We start from the raw sequence: 20,939 nt of genomic DNA on the forward strand, positions 1-20,939 counted from the left end.
GCGCGAAAGATACAACACTATTTAAGTCGGTAGTCAAGAAAGATGTCCGCCTGTTAATGTTGGCCTTTGTTAACTGTAATTGGTTACGAGTTGAATTTATTAGTTTAAGTACGTTTTGATTAATGTTTGCTTTAGAAAATTATCGGGTAGAGCTGTTCGTGTTTAGAGAGTTCAGAGCGCGTGGGAGATATTTCGATGAAGTCTCCGTGATGAGAGCGGGGTATTTGTTTAATAGTTTTTACGTTTTTGGGTTAGTTAAAGCGCGATTAATGGCGGTTTGTGATGCAGCGGTCGGGGAACTTTTTTAATTATAACCCCAAAATATTTTTTTGTAAGTTAATATTATCCCATGGCGAAGAACAAAAAAAAACGAAATCGCTTCTTTTTAGCATCTTTCATATTAAAGACCCCATGATAATTTTGAAAAGAAAACAATAACAAAAAATTTAACGATTCTAAAGAAGTTTTACTTCAATATATATTTGTTACTCACAAAAGTTTAATTTTTACCCCCCAAAATTTCATTTTGCCCCATTTACCCCGGATCCCTGACCGCTGGCTTAGTGCGAGTTTTTTAACGTCTCCGATCGCGATAAAGTTAACTTAAATTTGTATGGATTTGGAACAGTTTCCCTTCGTTTGCCGCTAGGTGCGCTGTTCCAACTTCATACAAATTTGAGTTAACTTTTACGCGATCGAGAACGTTAAAAAACTCGCACTGAGCACGCTGAACTAAAAAAAGTCCGGTCAGTGTTGCTCCATTTTAATTATGACACATCTAATATTCAAGATAAAAAGCCACAAGGATTCTCTGTAAGAAATCGAAACGTTTTTTTAAATTCTGGGGACTAAAACGGATAAATCAACTTTGCGTTATGAATTTGACCAAAATTACAGTATTATATCTATTTAGCTACCGCGATCAAACACACAAATACAGTTTGAAGCCCGATTTAATGTAAAAAAAAATCTAATTTACTTTTCCGGAACTTTGTTACCGATGACATAATATTGTGTTAATCTGTATTTTATAGTTTTTCAATTATATATCCGTTGTTTTTTTTTTTTGTAATTTGATGCCTTTGACAACTAATAAGCAAAAGGAATACCACCCTTATTCGCGATCGCAAGGAGACGGGCCGGGAACTCGTCCGTGGAAACGAGTTAGTTCCCTGCAAGCAAACTGAATTCATTTCCGTAACTCGTTAAACTAATATCGGATTCTATTGTGGAGCGGCGCGGCCAATGAAATTAATTGTTCTGAACTACGGAACGGAATCGACGTGCTTCGGCTTAATGCGATTAAAATCTTCAGGATTTATGTTCGACTGAGTGTTATTTGTAGTCTTTTATTACGTGTATTCAAGTCCCACCCGGAATTAGGAAAACTCAAAGACGTCTTTATTTTACTTACCAAACTCTTTTTTTTTCGGGTAGGTGGCCGAGGAACAGACCCCGGGCCCAAGGATTTTAGGGCCCACCCACTAAACGACTCCCCTGCACTCTTACACCCGATCCCCTCCGAGGTCAGAACCCGGATAAGATAAGGGTTACCGCGGTCAACACTACAACCAGACGGCGCGGCTCACCCCAAGGACGCCCAGCCGACGGAGCCTTCGAGGCGAATCGAAGGCTCTGAAACGTCGGCTGTCTCGGTACGTCAGCCCGTCGGGCCGCCCAGACGGTGTCGCTCATGTCCCGGAATACCCCGCTGGACCAGAACCAACCTTCCGGGTCGAGACGCGATACACCGCCAACCGATCGCTCTATATACTCCTCGACAGCTTGTGATACCTACCTATTCTTTTTATTTTTATTTTTTTTATTGCTTAGATGGGTGGACGAGCTCACAGCCCACCTGGTGTTAAGTGGTTATTGGAGCCCATAGACATCCACATCGTAAATGCGCCACCCACCTTGAGATATAAGTTCTAAGGTCTCAAGTAAGTTACAACGGCTGCCCCACCCTTCGAACCGAAACGCATTATTGCTTCACGGCAGAAAATAGGCGGAGTGGTGGTACCCACCCGCGCGGACTCACAGGAGGTCCTACCACCAGTAATTACGCAAATTATAATTTTGCGGGTTTCTTTTTTATTACACGATGTTATTCCTTCACCGTGGAAATCAATCGTGAACATTTGTTAATCACGTAGGTATTTCATTACAAAAATTGGTACCCGCCTGAGATTCGAACACCGGTGCATCGCTCAACACGAATGCACCGGAAGTCTTATCTGTTAGGCCACGACGACTTCTTACCTAAATTGTCGCTCAGCGTGCTATAGAAAGGTGTATGCTCGGAGTTTCTTTGATGGATCGAGTCAGAAATGATGAAATTCGTCAAAGAACCAAAGTAACCGACATAGCCCTAAAGATTAGCAAGCTGAAGTGGCAATGGACCGGACACACGTGTCTCAGAACCGATGGCCGATGGAGCAGACGTGTTCTGGACTGGAGACCACGTACCGGTCGGCAACGTTGGGCGTCCCCCTGCCCGTTGGACCGATGACTTGCGGCGATATGCTGGGAGAAATTGGATGCGGAAGGCGAAGGATCGTTCATTGTGGCGGACCATGGGAGAGGCCTACATCCAGCAGTGGAGAGATACAGGCTGATGATGAACTTGTAATAGCATCAAGGGGCTATTCTGGCTTCGTCTTGACTAACGATCTACCCCAGCAAAGGTAAGGATTAGATATACTAATGGAAATTGAAAATTCATTATTCAAACGGTGGAAAATACGTTTTCCACAAAGGCAAATGAAAATTTCCCTAGTGTCGAAACAACGGTCGATGACCCGACAAACTAATTCTTATTTCGGAGACGGTTTTACGAAAGAAAAACCCGCTACAACTGTCAATACATGTACTGTATGTACATGAAGGATTATTATTATTATGATTATTATTATTATTATATTGTTATTATTACACTGTCGTCCGTATTCGGTAAACGATAAAACTCAGTTCGGAAACCGAATTGGTGATGCTAGTTTCAACGGGGACGTAATGAGGATGTTTTAAATTGACCTCACGCGGGTGGTAAAGCGCAGAATTCACTCTGCTTCTAACAATTTAAACTAAAGTGTATTGGACTTTTTGGACGAAGATTTGCGAATTGTTTATTTTGTTTGTTTTTTGTTTTATTTCTTCATATTGAATCGTGTAATAACTATTAACTGTATAAAATCTATGAAAGAGCACAAGTGTGAGCAAATGATTCAAAGTTGCTGAACATGGTTTCTCGGATTCTACCAAAATTTGCATTTTAAACAACCACCATTTAACTAAGACTTTATTTAATTCCGTCTTATCTCGTTTCTTTTAATTTTAACCCAATTTATTACGTTTTTTTTTTTGAGACTAATTCATATTAAATTCACTTCATCTCATTTCGCTACACATAATTTTCCATATAACAGAATATGTATGTATTTATTAGCTGAAGTTTTTGTTTTAAACTTGACACGGACTACAATGAAAAAGGCAAGAATCTAATTGCCGTGATTAAAAAAAAGAATACGTTTAATACGATAATACTATTCTTTTTTCTTCTTTTTTTTCTCCTACCTATGCTGATAGCCTTGAGAGGCTATTTCAGCTTCGCCTTGACGTGTAGGTGAGCTCACGGGGCTCAAACTGGATGCGTTGCTAACACTGGCCCTAGCAGTGCTTCGTAGAATCTACCCTCGGATCGGAAACGCGACCCACTGAGAAGAGCCGGCGAGAAACTCAGTGGGCTGTGTCTATGGGTTAATTTACTCGCCAAGCCCTTCTTCGCAAGCGACGGGTTCGACGAGGACGGTGACCGGTGCTTGAGGTACCTAAAAGCACCGTTAATGGATCGGGAAGATTCGAAATGTCGTGTTTAGGGCGCTTATACTCTCTGCCAAGAAGACTTAGAACTCATGCCTTAAAGTAGTTTACATTAGTCTACGGGCTCTAGAAAACACGTAACACCGGACGGGATGTGAGATCGCTAACCGGTCTGAGCTATAAAAGTTAACAATAGTGACAGTACAGCATTTATTCGTATGAAACTATAACCTGACGTGTCAAGTTCAACGTCTGGTCTCTACAGAGCTGCACCGTTTGGTATTTAATAAAATTGACGGTAGGCAACCGCTTGGCTGTGCCCCTGGCATTGCTGACGTCCATGGGTGACGGTAGCCACTCGCCATCAGGTGGTCATCGTCTGCCAACAAGGCTAATAAAAAAAATGACCCCCACCATCGCCCGAATGCGGCCCTGTGGAACGGAGCCGCCGAAACATCGAACGAGTGCATTTGGAAAAGCGGATACAAAGCCATTTCCTGTTTCTATTGTCGCATAATGTGCCTACTTCCTCCACGATCGTGTATTTAATAGCCACGATATTTCATAAGGCTATGATGATTTTGATTATCTATATATTAATACGTGAAGGAAAAACTTTGTATCCCTTTTTACGAAAATTGCGCGGACCGAGGAGTATGAAATTTCCCACACTTATAGAGAATATAGAGAAAGAGTGCAGATAATTAATATTTTTTTAAATTATGCATTAAAAATACATTAAATCAATAAAAAAACATTACACACACTATCATGTACCTATTTGACGCACACACGCATGCATACTATTTATTTATTGTCAAACTTTTGTTCTTGACGTCTGTTGTCAAATTGAGAATAGATTAAACATTGTTTGTCTTTATTAATATTTTTCTATAGTGTAGTCTTGGCGAAATTTGTGATTATAGAAGTATAATAGTCTTTGAAAATAGAATCATAATAGTGTACAAACTTACAATTTCAATTAATTATAGTCGAATTTCGACTACTGCGGGACCACTAGTGTATTAATATGTGAAGCAAAAACTTTGTATCCCTTTTTAGAAAATTGCGCGGACGGAGGATTATGATATTTCCCACACTTATGTAGAATATAGAGAAGGAGTGCAGAATGCTAATATTGTTTTGTAAATTATGCATTAAAATACATAAAATCTATATAAAAAGCATTACATACACTACCATGTATTTGACACACACACGCATATATAGATACTCCGTTTTTTATTGTTAAAATCTGTGGTCAAATTCAGAATAGATTAATATTATTTGTCTTTAATCTTATTTGTCTACAGTGTATCCTTGTCGAAATCTTTGATTATAGAACCATGAATATTATACGTAGAAATGTGACCATAAAACCATAATAATGTTCAAACTTATAACTTAAATTAATTATGATCGAATTTCGACTTCTGGGGTACCACTAGTAAATTTAAACTTATAAGTTTACGTTGCCCGTGTTAATCTAGTATCGAATTATGCAAGACACCCATAATGTCCTCCAGGATCGGTGGTCGCTCACCGTGAGGAGGGGCACACGGATCCTTTCATAGAGGAAGCTCGGGCTTAAGAATCTTCAATAGTGACTCTCTAACCTTCAACGCAATCACTACCGGTACCATAATTTCCATAGGCCTTAGCTTTAGGCACTGTTAATGTTCATGCTTGTCTGCCTTCGCAAAATATATTTTAGTCAACATTAAATAATAGTGTTTGGGAGCGAATAATTCGAGGGGGATGACAGCGGGGGGTTGTCTTCACATGCACCCCGCGGGGGGTGTCGATTCATCATACCAGGGTCAATGTGTGAACAAGACTAGTAGGTAGGGTTGTCGCAGCCAATCCTTTTGACAAACATCCACTAGTCACTATTTTATTAGCGTCAGTAGGTATTACAGTCGGTAGGTAGGTCATTAGGTAAAACATAATCTTTAAAGGATCCTCAAACTAATCACAATAGTACCTTAAATGGATTTTCGACTAAAACAAGCAACGTCTTTTTAAAACGAAATATTTAAATACTGATTGTAATGAAAGTTATCTGCCGTCATTGTTTTGTTTTTTCCTTCCTATGCTGATAGCCTTGAGAGGCTATTTCATATTCTCCTTAACGTGTAGGTGAGCTCACGGGGCTCTAACCGGAAGTGTTGCTAACTACCGTCATTGTGGCCCTAGCAACCGTCATTGTGGTACATCGAGTTAATATCGGATAGATTGTGTGGAAAATTATCGAGTGGAAAATTAATGCACTATTCTGATAAATCAGTACACGCGCGCGCAGTGATCTTTAACAGAAAATACATGTAACCTTTCTCTTGACACAGCACAATTTTCACGCTGTCACAACACGACTTCAGTGAGTAGGACTTTTGACCTCCTCCTCATCATCGTTCTCCTGTCCTTCTCCCAGTCACCTGGGGTCGGCGCAACATGTTTTCTCCTTCCATACTCTTCTATCATATACTATTTCTTCGCTCACTCCCCTCTTACACATATCTTCTTTCGCGCAATCCATCCATTTCTTCTTAGGTCTACCTCTTCCTCTAAAGCCTTCCGCATTCATAGTTAAAACTCTCTTAACAACCTCATTGTCATTTCGTCTCATCACATGTCCATACCATCCCAAACGTGCACTCCTCAGCTTCTCTGTCACAGGTGCCACTTTCAGACTTCCTCTAACATATTCATTTCTTATTCTATCCATTCTCATTACTCCACACATCCGTCGCAACATTCGCATCTCCGCTGCATGCCTTTCATCCACCACTTTAGTTGTCCAACAAGCTGACCCATACAAGACGGCAGGCCTTATCAAGGTCTAAGATATCTTCGCTTTTAGGGGAAGAGAAATGTATGAGTCACACGTGGTGCCCGTGACCTGCCGCCATTTCATCCATAGGACTTTAGACAGTTTATTAAAAAAAAAAAAAAAATGCTTCTTGATGGTTAACCTAGATTCTTAAAAGATTGAACAATCGATTGCGCTATTTTATGACTGCGGATAACACATTTCTTCAACCAAAACTCCGCAATGTAACATGCAAAACTATGCCTCAGCGCCCCTAGCGGCAAACATAGGCAAACGTTCCAACTCCACACAAATTTGAGTTAACTTTTACGCTATCGAGAACGTTAAAAACTCGCACTAAGTACACAGCTGTCGATATCGATTAAGTAAATAAACACATTTTTATATCACGAATACAAAAAATATTAACGGAGTGAAAACAAAAAGTCATCGATCGAGTCGTAATTATACAAAAAAAAAAATGATTCGACCGCTTCCCAATAATTTTGCTGAGAGCATAGGTCCAGCAGACATTAATATTCGCAACATGTGTGCGCTCACAAGACGTCACACGTGTGTAATTTGTGTAATAACGTTCAATTTGCATTATTTACCTCACAACAGCTTCGAGAGACTCGAATGAGCGGCCATCTTGTATACAAAAATGTTTTTTTTAACTCATTGTTTTTTTTATTGCCTAGATGGATGGACGAGCTCACAGGCTACCTGGTCTTAAGTGGTTACTGGAGCACATAGACATCTACAACGTAAATACGCCACCCACCTTGAGATATAAGTTCTAAAATTTTAATTGTACGCCCTGTCTATTAGGTATCCATCAAGATCTTTAAATTTTTAGGCTGAAAATTTGTATTTTGGAAACAGAGCACCTACCATTCGAAAACGAGAAACTATAGATATAATAGTGACATTTAACAATGTCATTTGATTAATAAAAGTACATATAGACCGTAATAAGTCTTAAAAAGGATAAAGGTTAGATTTTCTATCGGCTGTTGTAAATGCCAGAGCGACGCTCCAAATGTGCTCCAAAATTACTCGTATATTTTCTTATTGCCCTTGTAGACAAGCCCACCTTATGGTAAGGGGTTACCGTCGCCCATGGACTTCAGCAATTCCAGGAGCAGAGCCAAGTCTCTGCCTACCGTTAAGTACTCTCCACAAGCCTTGTTTGAAGAAGGACATGTCATAGCGCTCGGGGAAAACCGTGGAGGGGAGCTCATTCCAAAGCCGGATGGTACGTGGCAAAAAAGATATCTGGAAGCGCACTGTGGATGAACGCTACTCCGGGGGCGGGCGATGCGATGATAACAACTAGATGGTGGTATCATCTCAAGCAATTCCTCAGAGCAATCCCCATGGAACATACAAAATACAGAGGGAACCGAAGTCCCTCCGCAGACCCAGAGGTTCCAAACTTATCTTGTATATATGAAAACTTATATTGAGAATGTTTAGCACGATTCAGATATGTATCAAGTATCTTGTGTTTATATTAGCTACCAGCTACGCGCTAGTGTGACGGAAAGAAATGTCATTTGACCGTCACTTTTTGGCGGGAACGCGAGGAGTGAAGTTGTGTGATTTGTTTTATTTTGTCTAAGTATTTAGTGTTTCTTCAGGTTTAAATGTGTAATAACGGCGGTTTATTAACTGTTTAATATCTGTGAAAGTGCACAAATGTGGGAAAATGAAACAAAGCCGCTGGACGTAACTTCTCGGGAAATTCCACTGAAAAAATCTCAATAAATAACCATAATTTTACTGAGATTATATTTAATGCCAAATCATCTCATTTCATTTAATGCCATGCCAATTGATTAATGTTTCAAATTAACTTCATTTCATATCGTTCCTTAAAAGTTTCCATAAAAAAAATTTACAAAAGATTAGGCTGTATGGTATGATACCTTTGACTTTGCATTTTAAAAAATATATGTAACTACTATTGAAGAGAAGTTTGGCAATGTATGCTGTGAAGTCCGGACAAATCTCTATTTTTTAAGTAACAAAAGTCATTATAAGCACTATTAATTAACGGTAAATCAATTTGCAATAATACTAAATTATATTAGTACAAATTTATTTCATCATCTACATAAAGGTTGGTTTCTTCTCGCGCGCAAAATCGTGAAATCTAATCGTAAGCCGACGTAAGTAATATACTGTGCGATCTTCAAGGCTCATTACCCGGTAATTTTGTACGTTAATTATCTATAATTATGAACGTTGTTACCGGTTAATGATAGCAAAAAAAATATTATGTTTTATCGCACATTTTGCTATAAGGTCGGCGCACACCGGTTTATTGCGATTACCGGCGAGACGCTATGCAGATTCTTTCTTTTCACTCCTGGTAGAGCCCAAACCCGCCTACGTCTTGATAGAACTAGAAAGGCCTTCGGATCATCACTAATACCTTTTTTTTATTATTGCGAAGATGACTGGACGAGCTCTCACAGCCCACCTGGTGTTAAGTGGTTACCGGAGCCCATAGACATCTATAACGTAAATGCCGCCACCCATCTTGAGATATGAGTTCTAAGGTCTCAGTATATATTCGTTACAACGGCTGCCCCACTCTTCAAACCGGAACGCATTATTGTTTCACGGTAGAAATAGACAGGGTGGTGGTACCTACCCGTGCGGACTCACAAGAGGTCCTACCACCAGTAAGTTTTCTTTGATATATGGTATTAGTGGTAACCCGAAGGCCTTTCTAGTTCTACCAATACATGTAGGCGGACACGGGATCATCACGGAGTGGTGGGATTTGCTAACAGTCACCTTAAGGCCTTCAGAGGAGACCTAACAACTCAAGGGCACCTGGATCACGACTGAAACTACTACTAATCGCGACCCACTGAGAAGATCCGGCGATAAACTCAGCGGGCTGATGTATAGGTTAGGTTTAACCGTTACCAAAGACCTTATACCTAATCCCAATGCCAGCTAGAGCTGTAGGCGTCTAATAGCAATATTAGTGGGATGGATCCGTAACATAACAAGGACTTGTACAACGCTAGTCATGTTTGACATGATAGAGTGGTATTTCATTTTTATCAATTAAGAAAATCGCATTTCTGTCAGAATGCCAAGTTTTTTTTGTTTTTTTTTTTTTGTTTTAAAGATAATGAATAATGGCAAACGTAAGCACTAACGCACAAGCCTTAGTATTTTTTGTTTGTTTTAGCGGTTTAAGAACGGTATCATGGTCCGCATAATTGAAGTGGTTATTAACCTTGAGACCTGAGGTCTGAGCCTCAAATACATTGTATAACGGCAGTCGTGTCCTCCAATACGCAAGTTCAGAATACGCTTTATGCAATGTTGCTGTTGAGGATGTCGAGAACAGAGTAAGGTGTAGGACTAGAACAGGGAAAGCTGACCCTACCACCACGTGGATATATGGAAAGAGAGAGAGAGAGAGAGAGAGAATACGCTCTACATAAATGCATATGTGATTGAACCAATAAGAAAAGCCTTCTATCATATTTCTTTGAAACAGTCAAGTACCTTAAATAATATATCACTTCTCATTTCGTATCGGATCCTCCTGATCCACTATCGGTGCTTCTAGGTACCTCAAGCACCAATCACCGTCCTCGTCGAACCTTCTCACCGTGTCACGATTCGGATCCGGTGGTAGATTCTGCGAAGCACTACTCTTGCTAGGGCCAGTGTTAACAAATTCGCAGGTTAGAGTCCCGTGAGCTCACCTACTCGCTCGGTTGAGCTGTCTTAACCCCCTACGTTACCGGTATGGGTAGGAAGAAGGCAATAATGAACTGTGAACGCAATAGTTCGAATTTAATTATTAAATCTCCAATTGTCTGAAAGTGTATCGCGTACCTTAACTAAATAATAACCCAGCACTAACTTCCCACCGCGCCCGTAATAACTCGTAGCCGTACCGATTTTTTTTTTTTGCGAACAGTTTCACTAATAAAATTAATGAATTGTAATGATTTTCTAATGTTTTGTGTTCATTAACTGGGTGGGTGAGCTCACGCACTTGTTCGTTTCGTTACTGTAGCCCATAGACGTCTAAACTTGGATTTCGTCACCCATATTCTTCGTGTAAGCAGCGGTAGCGGCTTAGCTCTGCCCCTAAAATTGGTGCCGTCCATGGGCGACAGCAGCCACTCATCATTAGGCGGGCCGTATGATCGTCTGTCTACGAGGGCAATAAAAAAAAACATTGGGACTTAAGACTGAAGACTTTGTTGCATCGAATTAAAAAAAAATACCCGAGTTTTCGAATGAAAAATTAAAAAAGTAAAATAATTCTCGCGGCAAAAATGAGCAGGCTAGTGGGATATATCCGTACGCGTTTACAATTTACCATCGATAAAGTACTCTAACGTAATAATCCAAAGATGTATTTTACGTAAACATGATTCCGATAAGCCCATGACAGATTTGTCCATCTGACATTGACATTAATTAGCGTCACTTAAACGTCAAAATGACGTTTCAGTTGATAAACGGCCAGACGTAGGTACGTGCGTCCTGTGAAAATTAACGCTTCTTTTTAAATCAATTACTTGCACGCGAGTCGTAATTAATAATTATTGTTTGCTTGCAACGAGAATGACTTGGACATTATATTCGTGGGACAGCATTGAACTAATGAGAGGGATCTTATTAGTGATAGAACGTGGTGTGGCTCGGCAAAGGAAGATGAGCTGTATTTTTTATTCATTGAACTCATTAGACCGGTCCATCTTACGGATCCATCAGATCCAATAACTCTTGCATTAGACGCCTTCAACTCTAACACTAGGAGCAGGCTTAGGGACTCTGGTAACCGTGCTCGTCGAACTCGACAAAGAGGTCGACGTGCAACCTAACCCATGTATCAGCCCGCTGAGTTTCTCGCTGGATCTTCTCAGCGGGTCGCCATTCCGCTCTGTTAGTAGATGCATTCGCGAAGCAGCTACTCTTATGTCGTTAGCTCTCCTCCGGAGGTGCCTGAGCAGCTGTCAGCAAATCCCAACCCTCCTGGCTGAGCATCGCCCACCTGTCCTGGCGAAGCTGGAAAAGCCTTCGGACCACCAGCAATACTTCATTCCCGAAAAAAAGCAACCACCTTACAGCTTATAGAATAAATATAGTGCTTTCTCTTACAATAAAATTATTTTTTCTTACACTATTTGTAATTCAAATTTATTAAAACTTTTTAGTTGGATTTTCTATAAAAGCGTATTTTGTTTGTTTTTGAAGCTATTATTTATTATTAATTTTTAATTTCTTCATAAAAAAATTTAATATTGAATTGTCATTGGTCCTAAGTATACCAAATTTCGAGTTAATCCGACGTTTTGAAAGGGGTCAAAATCATGTTCAAAGATTCCGTTACATACTAACATACATACGTCTGAAGCTAGTAGTCAACGAACATTTCATTGTTGCTGACAATTTTTACCCAAAGCGTGTTCCGATTTGCAGAGAAGATCTGGAAAATATCATCACAAATAAAAAGCCTCTGTGATAGATATCCGTTTGCTTTTTTTTTTCGCGTTCCCGTTGCCTCTGTCGAATGTTGAGATTTCGCCGCTTCGTCATTATTCCTTCAGCTGGCGTATATGAATAATTAACAGTCGAAAGTAAGTGCGAGTCGACACGTTTTAATGCGACATCAATTAATTTAAATAAAAAAATAACGACACAATAAAAATGAAAAACACACAGGTGCAAAATAATCAATTTGATACCACGAACGAATTTACGTAAAATTCACTTGCACATAAATTAACACTGGTTGTTTAGTATCTGAGGTTCCGTAGTCATTAATTTATTGTATTCAATAACAATGTTATTGGACGGATTCGATTTTTATGTTTCCTTTACTTTTTTAATGTTCCCACATAATTAATTAATCACTACATAGTAATAAGTATAAAACAATGTCGCTTTCTCTGTCCCTATATCTGTCCCTATGTATGCTTAAATCTTTAAAACTACGCAACAGATTTTGATGCGGTTTTTTTAATAGATAGAGTGATTAAAGAGGAAGGTTTATATGTATATTAACATCCATTAAATAGTGGAGAAATCAATAATAAATTACAATTTTCGAAGCGAAGCGAGGGCTGGTCGCTAGAATTTAATATTAAGGGGTGAAAAGCTATTTGGTGAAGCGACATTTTGCTTGAAACGCGACATTTATCTATGTAATAAAAGGTCCGTTTTATCTATTATTAGTATCAACAGTTCGATGTTTTTAATTGAACTTCAATTAAATTCACCCATTCAAATAGCCGAAGATTTTTTTGTTATGATATTTTTTTCAAATTTTAAACTTTAAATGGCTCTCCTATAAAGTTGCAAAATGTCGCTTATACCAAATAATCCTTTATCCTTACATATGAAACTTACATTAAAAATACATACTATTTTTTTAATATTTATATTATTATGTAATGGATGCTGGAAAATGTTGCTGGAAAAGGATGCTGGAACGTTCAGAAATTGTTTTTGGTAAGGCGTTTGATAACTGTTTGTTTGTTTGTTAACATCAAGTTGACCGAGAACTGTTCTGCTCAACAAATGCACGCAAAAAAAAACAAAAAAAGGGATGAAAAATTCAGTCAAGCTAAATTACCATTACAGTTCATGACGTCATATGTGGCCAACTATTGCGTATTTAGTGTTTAATCTATGATCAGCTTATTGTTTATTTTTGATACGTCCAGCCAAAATTGTTTACGCGACAATTTCTAAAAACACAAACTGCCTCATGGCTCTATATGAAAAACAAATAAATCTAAAGGTTTCTACAAACCGTGCGCGGAACCCTAAATATCGTTGTGTTAATGCGTTATAGAAACTAGGCTAAGTACTACAAGCGGCCGCACCCTGCACTCGGACGTACCGACTGCAAAACAAATTATCATTCATTATTGTATACAGTGTATTAAACTTGTAATTTTAGATTATTAAGCTGATCGTTTGATGGATAATTTCGATCTGTTATTTTTAAAGAAATGTTTGTTTTGTTCGATTTTGTCTATTGTGTTTTTTTTGTACGCCACAGAAAATATTCTTTTTTTTTTTGCATAAATACTTTTAATGTTTAATAAGCATGGAAGAGTGAATGGGAATGTCTCGTTATCTCTCTCACACGTTTCTGTTTCTTAATAACCTTCATACCTACTCGTGCACGTCATTACGGATCCTCCCGATCCACTAACGGTGCTTTTAGGTACCCCAAGCACCGGTCACCGTTCGCGTCGAACCCGTCGCTTGCGACGAAGGGCTCGGCGAGTAAACTAACCCACAGACACAGCCCACTGAGTTTCTCGCCAGATCTGCTCAGTGAGTCGCGTTTCCGATCCGGTGGTAGATTCTGCGAAGCACTGCTCTTGTTAGGGTCAGTGTTAGCATCTTCGCCAAATTTGAGCCCCGTGAGCTCACCTACTTGTTCGGTAACGCTGATACAGCCTCTCAAGGATGCTCGGCCTCCTTGTGTCGATAATCCTCAATGCTCAGGGTCTAGCATGCCTTTACAATTTTTTTCCGAGGTTGTCCTGCGCCAGCCCTGCCTATCCTCAGCTGCGGGGATGGCATCATGGACTAAGATGTTGAGAGCACAGCGTATCCGGTCCGTACCAGTGCTGACTTTTAATACGGCCTACCACTAATTAAAGTGTTTTATCGCATATATTTTTATTGCTTAGATGGGTGGACGAGCTCACAGCCCACCTGGTGCTAAGTGGTTACTGGAGCCCATAGACATCCACAACGTAAATGTGCCACCCACCATCCCATCCCATCATGTGTTAAGGTTACCGGAGCCCATAGACATCTACAACGTAAACGCCGCCACTCACTTAGAGACATAAGCTCTCAGGTCTCACTTTTAACCTCTTGTGAGTCCGCACGGGTAGGCACCACCACCCTGTTTATTTCTGCCATAAAGCACTAATGCGTTTCGATTTGAAGTGTAGGGCAGCCGTTGTAACTATAACTGAGACTTTAGGACTTATATCTCAAGGTGGGTGGTGGCATTTACGCTGTAGATGTCTATGGGCTCCGGTAACCACTTAACACCAGGTGGGCCGTGAGCTCGTCTAGTCTGATACGCAAAAAAAATAAAAAAATATATATATTTCGTTCAAAACCAAATGCACGATGCTTCTACAACTTAGCTAAACCTAACCATTCAATCTCCCTGCACAGCCCACCGGTATTTGTTTTTCAGATGACGAAACACATAGACGTAGTCTTTTATGAGCGAGCAAGCACTAAGTTTTCAGTCTATTTCCGCCATTAAAACTGTTAATGTGACCGTTTTAGCGGTATGTTTACGAATTTATGTTTGGAACTCGTAAAATGGCGGCTTCGTTACACAAAATGGCGCTGTTTCGGGTTTAATAATCGAATATGGAGGCTAGAAGTAAGAGGTACCATCTTGTATAGGGAACAAGTTGAAAAAGTGTCTTTTTTTTTCCTTCCTATGCTGATAGCCTTGAGAGGCTATATCAGCTTACCCTAGCGTGTGCAGGTGAGCTCACAGGGCTCAAACCGGAGAGTTGCTAACACTGACCCTAGCAAGAGCAGTGCTTCGCAGAATCTACCACCGGATCGGAAACGCGACCCACTGAGAAGTTCCGGCGAGAAACTCAGTGTGTCTATGGGTTAATTCGCTCGTCGAGCCCTTCGTCGCAAGCGACGGGTTCGACGAGGACGGTGACCGGTGCTTGTAGTGCCTAAAAACACCGTTAATGGATCAGGAGGATCCGTAATGACGTGCTTTGGGCGACGTCGACGGTTTGCCATTCGGAAAAAGTGTCCACCTGTTAACAGCAACTTATTATTGGAAGACTAACCGAAGTAGCGCTAGTGTAGGAATTGGAAATGATATGAATATAGCAGTATTGAATAAAGAGAGTAAGGTGTGCTGGGTTGAAAAATTAAATATTTTTCGCGACCAGTTTAGTTAAAAACATGCAGTATTTAAAACTTCAACTCTTTAGTTTCATTAATATGTAATTGGAGCTCTCTTGGCCCTTCATTACATTTAAATTTCCCGCGCATTAGCTTCGACTATCATAATAGTATTATCTATGGTGGAAGCTATGTTCACTCTATAATTGAGATGGAATCAATTCTATGGAATTGCTATCTGGCTTGGAACATTCAAAAAGATAACGTGCTTCTTTAAAAAATTAAAAAACTTGCAGATTTAAAAAAAGGTTGAAGCAATAATTCTTCTTCTTCTTTTTCTCCACCTTATCCCACTAGGTGGGGTCGGCACAGCTAATTTTTCTCTTCCATTCTCTTCTATCAGCCGTCATCTCAACACTCACTCCTCTCTCTCTAATATCGTCATTCACACACTCCATCCATGTCTTCTTCGGTCGACCTGTTCCCCCTCTACCTTGCATTACCATTTCCATACATCTCCTAGTCACATGCATCTTCTCTCATCATCTCTTACTTGGTTTTTTGTTTCATTAACAACACATTACAACTATTTAGGTAGAAAGCGTTTCTTTTCTTCTTAATTTAGTGTCCTACTCTAATAATTTAATGGCGTCGTTTTTAAAATCTCTCCGTACCGCTAATATGGCGCCAACTTAACTGGCTTTCTTTCAGCTGACACTTTTAATACATTGAGGTGGTTCTCCTTACTTCCACCCTCCATATAATCCATTCGATTCTTTATTATCTATGATTCGAAAATAACATACAAATGCAAATATTCGATGAAGTTTTCGCGCGATTCCTACCGTATCCGTCAGAAGAGAAACCTATGAAACTTCAAAATAGATTTATACTACAATCTCAGACTAATGCTTAGACTATTTCATATTTTACACTCTGCGAATATGCTTTACACGACCAGAATAATGGTTTTTGATCGACTGCGTTTTTAGTTTTGGTCTGTGATGAAATTCGAGTCAAAGTTCCGTTATATTTTCTTAGAAGGTTTTTTGTTTGTTCGAAATAAGCAAATCTTTATATACTAGAGGTCCCGCAGTAGTCGAAATTCGACTATAATTGATTGGAATTGTAAGTTTGTACACTATTATGATTGTATTTTCAACGCCAAGACTACACTATAAAAAATATTAACAAAGACAAACAATATTTAATCTCAATTTGACAATAGACGTCAAGAACAAAAATTTGACAATAAATAGTATGCATGCGTGTGTGCGTCAAATACATGGTATGTAGTGTGTGTAATGTTTTCTTTATTGATTTAATGTATCTTTTATGCATTATTTAAACAAAATATTAGCATTGTGCACTTCTTCTCTATATTCTCTATAAGTGTGGAAAATTTCATACTCCTCCGTCTGCGCAATTTTCGTAAAAAGGGATACAAAGTTTTTGCTTCACGTATTAATATATAGATATATATTTCTTCTGTGCGTGTGTTTGTCACTGAATTCCTCCTAAACGGCTGGACCGATTTTAATTATTTTTTTTGTATGCGTTTGTGTGGCGCCCTGAATGGTTTAAATTCACAAATCAGCCCGGCAGATAGCGCTGCAGTCGGTATCTAGATTGTTTATCTTTCCTAGAAATAATTTATGTGGCAAAACAACGTTTGCCGGGCCAGCTAGTACTTAATAAAAATTAATATTACGTGAACATTTTAAGCACCATATGCCTGATTAAATATGTACAATACAAAAAAAACCTCCAAATTAAAACTGATAAATTTCAATGACACAAAGACATTGATAACGTTTTTAAAACAATATAATAATACTATTATTGATCTTTAAATTTGTTGTTTAAGCGGCTAATTTAATTATTCTTAATATTATCAGTTATTTTATCGTTATTTTTTTTGTAATTATAATTTAATTACTTCACGGAATATTTTTGGTTAATTATTTTATTATGAGCGAATATTAAAAATATTTTTCGATTGCGCAATATCATTTTGGTTCCGTAATAACGTTTTGTTTTGTTCATAGTTTCAATTGTCAAAGACGTATTTTTGAAGATTGGAAGCTCTCCAATCAAACCAAATCAAAAAAAAAATATTCCACATAAATGACAGTACATACTTGTTGAACGTCAAAAGAACTACCGCCAATTTAGAAAAACTACCTCCGTCCTGAGAAGAATTGGCAAGAAACTCAGCGGGCATGTCTTTTTTTATATTAGATAAAAAAATATATTAGATGTTTTTTTAAATATTCATTTTTATAATGAATATTATAACGTAACAATTATTACAATATTGAAATGCCCGGAGCGAGCAACTCATTCCCACTTTGTGCAATCTTCTAGATAATCATTGACTTTATAGTAAGCTTTATTGCACATTTATGTTCTTTAATAGTTTTCTTAAACCTATGTATATGTAGGATCTGAACACCTTGTGGGATTTTGTTGTACAGGCGCACAGACAAACACCCGAATGAATTTCTTATCTTATGTAACCTACTCATCGGCACAACAAGCTTGTGTTTGTTCCTAGTATTTCTATTATGTATGTCCGACTTTTTAGGAAACTCCTCAATATGTTTACGAACATACATCACATTTTCAATCGTAAATCAAATTTATCTACTACATATAAACATGATTAGAAATTTATTTTGTGGTTGTGTTTACCCGAAGCTTAAGATGCCCAAATCACGGGCCTTTTTTTATTTATTGCTTAGGTGGGTGGACGAGCTCACAGCCCACCTGATGTGAAGCGTTTACCAGAGTCCATAGACATCTACAAAGTAAATGCGCAACCCACCTTGAGATATAGTTAGTAGGTCTCAAGTATAGTTACAACGGCTGCCCCGCCCTTCAAACTGAAACGCATTACTGCTTCACGGCAGAAATAGTCAGGGTGGTGGTACCTACCCGTGCGGACTCACAAGAGGTCCTACCACCAGTAAAAGTGACGTGGAAGCGTATATAAATTACTTGAATAAGTCAGAAAGGACCTTGAGATACACCTGAATGGGTCAAATGAAAGAAAAGAGGCAATGAGGAGGCAGTATCCACAGTCCCAGGTGCTGATACGAAATACGCCGCTCGTAAATGCTTTGCTTTTATGATTGAAGGATTACTGGTGGTCCGGAGGCCTTTCCAGTTTCACCAGGACAGGTGGGCGAGCAAAGGCTCAGCCAGGAGGGGTGGGATTTGTTAACAGCTGCCCGAGCGCCTCCGAAGGAGACCTAACAACTCAAGAGCAGCTGCTTCGCGAATGAATACTACTGCTAGATCGGAAGCGCGACCCGCTGAGAAGATCGGGCGAGAAACTCAGCGGGCTGATGCATGGGTTAGGTTGCACGTCGAACTCTTTGTCGAGTTCGACGAGTACGGTTACCGGGGTCCCCAAGCCTGCTCTTAGTGTTAGAGCTGAAGGCATCTATTGGATCTGATGGATCCGTAAGGACGTGTCTAGGGCGACGACGGTGACTGGCTCCTGCGTGATCAGGATTCGGGGAGACATCGTAAATGCTACTCCAGAATATGGACCTGACGAAGTTATACGAAACCAAGACCCGAAGAAGATAACCAAGCCAACTTTGTATTCGTTTTGTTCAGTTTTACAATTTTTAGTGACTCGAAGCCTAAAAGTCTCTGTAACCACAACTTACTTAGACGATATGATTGTTTTTTTGTTCCAATAGAGAAACAGTTTATATATTATAGCGACCCGCCCTCGCTTCGCTTCGGAAACATTAAAACACACATGAAACCAAAAAATAATAATAATAAAAAAATTAAAAAAAGTAGCCTATGTTCATCAGGGACAATGTCGGCTTCTAATGGAAAAAGAATTTTTCAAATCGGTCCAGTAGTTTCGGAGCCTATTCGAAACAAACAAACAAACAAACAAATCTTTCCTCTTTATAATATTAGTATAGATTATGTACATTTTTTTTCTGATTCCCCGCTTTTCACACTCACAAAAAGATTTGGTTAAGCTAAAAAAACAAAAAGAAGCAACCCCAAAAGCAACTGGAAGCGTTGAGAAATCATATTACGATTGCCTCACACCGAACAAAGATAGGGGCTGCTAAAATAATGACGCGCTAACCTCTGATCTAAATAAATTAGCGTTTATCTTAACTTAATATCGTTATTACGGACGACATGTGCTTATTATTTCGTATACAGTCAGTGTTGCTAGATAAATGGTCACCTGGACGACCTTTTGTTACTTAGTCGCGCGCTCTGGGCGACGGACATACATAGAGATACAGGTTTTCAAAACGAAATACACTGGGAAATAGCTCAGGCACCGCTAACCATAATTTAATCCAATTAATTGTTTTTTTTTATTGTCTAGATGGGTGGACGTGCTCACAGCCAACCTGGTGTGAAGTGGTTACTGGAGCCCATAGACATCCACAACGTAAATGCGCCACCCACCTCGAGATATAAGTTCTAAGGTTTCAGTATGGTTACAACGGCTGCCCCACCCTTCAAACCGAAACGCATTACTGCTTCACGGCAGAAATAGGCAGGGTGGTGGTACCTACCCGCACGGATGCCCTACCACGCATAATAAAATTGCAATTGTAATTTAATTAAATTTGAAATTTAAAATAAATTTAATTTTAATAAATCAGCTGCGGGTATTGTGTGCGTTTTAGTTATTTATCTAATTTATTTAATTTTCAGTAAACACAATGTCTTTATACATCTAAAAGCTTAATTGATTTTAAGTGCTTATTTCGAAATTTATAATAGTTTTTATTAAATTTTATTCTATTTGTTAACTTTGAATTCGCGGTCCCACGGGTGGAGGGACGCGTCGATACCCAGCCCCCCAGCCTCGATATCTGCCCTGACAGTTTGCAGCTACGCCATAGACAATCAGACACTTGCGTAACGAAAGAATAACACCGTAATTAATTCGTGGAAGCATAAACAAAAATTTATATTAATTAATGCGCGTGACACAAACGTTACAACAATGTTAAAGGGCAAACTTTGATAAAAATTATAAGCGATAATAGAAGACACATTTTGATTCGATGTTTTCATTCGTTTTGCGTAATATCCGAATGTAGCTGATTGATTAGGCGGCCGTAATTAATTCATACGAAACAGACACATGTTTTTTTTTTTTTCATTGCCCTTGTAGGCATACGAGCATACCCACCTGATGGTGAGTGGTTACCGTCGCCCATGGACTTCAGCAATGCCAGGGGCAGAGCCAAGCCGCTGCCTACCGCTTAATACGGAGAGACAAGCCTCGTTTGAAGAAGGACATGTCATAACGCTCGGGACACACCGTGGAGGGGAGCTCATTCCTAGCCGGATGGTACGTGGCTAAAAAGACCTCTGGAAGCGCACTGTGGATGAC

At 39.3% G+C, this 20,939-nt stretch overlaps 1 protein-coding gene across 1 annotated transcript in view; it reads right to left on the reverse strand.

The window, feature by feature from the left end:
• LOC101735355 (homeotic protein empty spiracles) overlaps positions 1 to 20,939 on the reverse strand; it is a 78,382-nt gene that overhangs the window by 21,247 nt on the left and 36,196 nt on the right. The window lies entirely within an intron of this gene.

This window comes from Bombyx mori, chromosome 26 (genome assembly GCF_030269925.1).
Source record: "Bombyx mori chromosome 26, ASM3026992v2".
NCBI lineage: Eukaryota > Metazoa > Arthropoda > Insecta > Lepidoptera > Bombycidae > Bombyx > Bombyx mori.